Source organism: Dasypus novemcinctus, chromosome 13 (assembly GCF_030445035.2).
Source record: "Dasypus novemcinctus isolate mDasNov1 chromosome 13, mDasNov1.1.hap2, whole genome shotgun sequence".
Lineage (NCBI taxonomy): Eukaryota > Metazoa > Chordata > Mammalia > Cingulata > Dasypodidae > Dasypus > Dasypus novemcinctus.
In genome coordinates this window covers 31926791-31930943 of record NC_080685.1, presented here as the reverse complement: position 1 = coordinate 31930943, position 4153 = coordinate 31926791, and positions in this window count along the sequence as shown.

Here is a 4153-nt window from a genome sequence, read left to right as displayed (position 1 = left end):
GCACCAAGAAAAATGGCACCATGTTGCAGGAGCATAAAGCAGGCATGCGGTATGTGTGCCAGGATATGCCGTGCCACACATACCGCATACGGAGCTGGTGCTTGGCCACTTGCCTATGTAGAGACCATTATGTGTGTGAAAACGAGCAAAGATCGTTGTGGCTCTAGGAATAAAAGCCACACATGTCCGTGTGCAGATACAGGTACGACTGTACACACAAGGAGATGGGCAGTAGAGGCGCTGCCCAGCTCGTGGGAATTGTTGACAAGCTGCTTGCTAGCTTGTGCCTCTGGAGCGAGGTCTGGTTTCCTTTTCAGGGCAGAGGTGGTCGTTGGGTTCCGTAGGAGCTCTGCGGTGAGGCTGGCTTAAAGGAGAACCCTGTGTATCTGTAGTTAATTGTATCAGGGTTCGCCCTCCACAGGTCCTGGATCTGGAAGGTACCCTCGGCCGTAGCCGCAGCACCAGCGGCACCCGGGTATGCCTGGCCCGTAGTGGAGCCTGTCTGCAGGCAAGTGTCGGGGCGAGCGGACTGTGCCCGGAGAGACACGAACCCGCCCTGGCTTTCATGGACCCACTCCCCACACAGACGGCTCCTGACAGTGCCCGGGCGAGAGGCAGGGTGTGGTTACAGGGCTCCGGTTGGCTTGCCAGGGAGATGAGTTCCGTGGGAGAGGAGATTCGGTCAGAAATACTTATGTGCACGCACAGAGCTCCCTAGGTTTGGAGCCCACTTATTGTGCAGGAAAACTACAGAAGTAGGAAAGTGCACGTTACAAGAGAAACGCAGCACAATCCTGCATCTGAATGAAAACCCATAGGCTTGCACACTTCAAATGGGTGAACTTTATGGTATATAAATTTCATTTAAATAGAACTGTTTAAAAGAATGGGGGTGAGGGAAAGAGAGAGAGAGATGCCGATGAGCCCCCATCTAGGAGTGCCTGGCTGCCTGGAAATGTGTCGCCGTGAGACAGCCTGGGGAGAAGGTCGAGCCTTTGTCCAAACGCGGCGGGATGGTTATGTGGTGCAGAGCGGTGTGTCCAGTGAAGTGGCAAGGAATCCACTCGCCAAGTTCTGGGCTGAGCCTAGGGGACGAAGAGGCGGGAGTGGGAGCCATACCCCAGGTCTCTAACGCGGGATGGGGGGTGCCAAGCTTGGTCCCTGGGGCTGGCTGTCGGTCTGCACATCTGCCCTGCCCTTGGAGGGTTCTGGTGCCTGGCAGCGCCTTTCACTTTCACTCCTGTAGGGCTCCGTAGCTGTCTCTAGGTCTCTGCCTCTCTCGGTTCCTCTCTCTCTCTCTCTCTGTCTCTCTCCAGTCTCTGCCCGTCTTTCTCTCCCTGGTCCTTTGCTCTCTTACTGTTCTATACTATAGGGCCAGAGAACAAGAAACAGCCCCATGCAGGAGCAGCTCGCGGTACAAACGCACAGCACAGCCGTGGACATCGCGGTGGGTGAAGCCCAGCCATCTTGCTGGTCTCTAGATCCAGGACAGCACTTCTGCATAAAAATCTAAATACAGCCTTGAAGTTTTGTTTCCCTTGGCCACGGCCTCTGAGGATGCCTGCCACTGGATCCATTTCCCGTGGCAGCTCTTCCCCTTTTCACAACACCATGCAAGAGCCAGGGGGCTGGCCCTCGGACCCGGCCCCTGCTTCAGCCACCCGCCCTCTCCCCGGCGTCGCCTGCCTTAGAGTCGGTCTCAGGTGGGCAAAGGGGTTTAGACCGCGATAGCGCGATAGCCGCATTGCACGCAGAGACCTGGAGAGACTACGGAACTCGACAGAGATGCAGGGCCCTCGAGGGACGTAAACAGATATTCCCTTAACCCTCCTGGGCCCGGGCGCCTCTTCCAAGTCTGGTGGGGGACAGGATGTGGGTGAGGCTCTGGAATCCCATGCCCTGGCCCCTGGCCCCTAGGAATCCCGCTTCACCAGGCAGGGGGAAAGGCACCCAACGCCGGAGGGCAGGTTCTCAGAAGTGTGCAGGAAAAATACTAAAAAACGCCAAGGGCCCAGCTCCCCCACAGGGCATCTGGCATCAACCCCATCTGAGTAACAGAGGGAAGGCATGTGGACGGGGACTTTTCCGACCCCGACACTCTTTGCTGAGATCGAACAGACCAGGGTGACAGCACAAGACTGGAGGGAAGGTGAGGGGCTCCTGGCTCAGTCCTGGCCGGGAAAGGAGGGTCCAGCTGGGCTTGGTCCGGGTGGCGGTTTGTCCCCGTCTGGTTAGAGTGGGTGACTGTGTGCTTGGGGCCCTGTGGTCAGTTCTCGGGTGGTGGAAAGAAGGCAGAAGACTTGCGAATGAGGGCTGGGCTCTGGGGAACGGGAGAGGCCTCTGTGGGGGGTGCCGAGCTCACCCCGCCCACCTCCGGCTGAACGGGGCCCCTTGCTCTCTCTCCAGGTCTGGGGTTCTTTGTGCCGTCCTCTGTGTGAGTTTGCGACTATCTCGGCTTCCCCGCTCCCTGTGGGCTGCAAATCTGCCTTTCTCCCTCTCTGTCACTGCTTCGCACGCAGCTTTGCTGGCTTCATCTGTCTCTGTTTTCAGGTCTCTGTCTCTCTGCATCACTCCCCCCCTTTTGTTAATTCAAAGGATTCTCACTGAGCCCCTCCCCACTCTTCCCAGAATAACATTGAGTAAAATGAGATAAAACCCGCCTGTAGGTTTTTTTTCCCCTGTCCTACTCCCCTCAGCCCCCTCCTCCAGGGCTACAACCCCCTCTTATAATGTCAGATAATTGCTGGTGTGCAGCTCGGAGGAGCTGGAGCTGATACCAGGGAAGGAGAAGGGGGGAGAGAAATAAATAATAATCTGCTTCCATTCAGTGTATATAGGTTACCTGATTTGCATATATGCTAATAATGCTATAATTACCCTGCTGTTCTGGCCTATGATCAAGTTCTATAAATATATAGGATAGCGGTGCTAGGCCTAGCAACACCACCCCCCAAATTATAAAGTATACATACTCGTATGTGTGCATTTACGCGTGCTCTAAACCCACCAGCCTCTTTGTTATACCGCACTGCCTTCCAGGAGCCAGCTCTTCTGGCTTCCAGCTGCCCCTACTGTGTTTTGAGGCAACTCCAAGAGAGGAGGGAAGAGATGCCTGGATGAGAAAATGTTCTAGGTTATATTTAATTCTTAGTGTCCGGGTCATTATGAATAAGTTATTCATCTTTTTAGGAAAATCAAAGATTTCCCAACATTATTGAATGAGGTATTATCACCTGAATGCCCCACCTCCTACTGGCCTATATTTTGGGGAACCCGTTGGGGAATAGGTACAGAAAGCTCCCGTATCTCAGGCCTGCTGAGATGTTTAAGGAAGGGCTATGCACGGGAGGAGGGTGGAATTCCCTTCCCAAGAAGTACCCCCCATGCCTCGGGCCCCAACACGCTCCCCTCTCTCACGGGAAGCCTGGGGGAAGACACGGGGTGTTGTGCAGATTTTTGGGTGATGGTGGCAGAAATGGGTAGGAAGCTTGGAGGAACATAAAAGACGCAATCCACAGCTGTCTGCTTTTAATTATAATTATCCCTTTTCGCTTCCTTTCTGGCTAATGAGGGGGGGATTTAAATTTTTTCTCCCTTTTCTCCCCCTCCCTTCTTTCCCTGGAATGAAGGGGTGGGGTGAGCTCAGGGTCTTCCTCCCCTTTCTCCCCCACCCCATGGTTACTGGGAGAAAGGCAGACTCCAGTGGGTGGTGACAGTATGAAGAGATTTGTTGGAACAAAAGAAGGACAGGTTTGGATTGCTGGACACGTCCCAGAGCTGGAGAGACCCCCCTCCCATTCCACTGGCACCCCCTCCCCTCAAGCCCCCAGCTCCCTAGACAAGGAACTCAATGTCTTCCAGCCGGTGAGAAAGGAGCTAACAGGAGCCCTGGTCTAGGGGAGAGGGAGGAGGGAAGGGGTGGGGAGCTGGGGAGTGGGGGCAAAATTAGTCTCAAAGGATCTTTATTTCTGAGCTAGTGAAGCAGATGTAATCAAGGGGAGAGCAAAATAATCATAATGGAAGGAAGGGGGGAGGGGAAGCTGGCCTGGAATGGGGGGACTGGGCCGGGACGGGGCTGAGCATTGGGGAGCAGAGAACCTCGAGTGCAGGGAGTCCAATACCTTCCCCCGTATCCCCAAAGTCTCCCGACTTT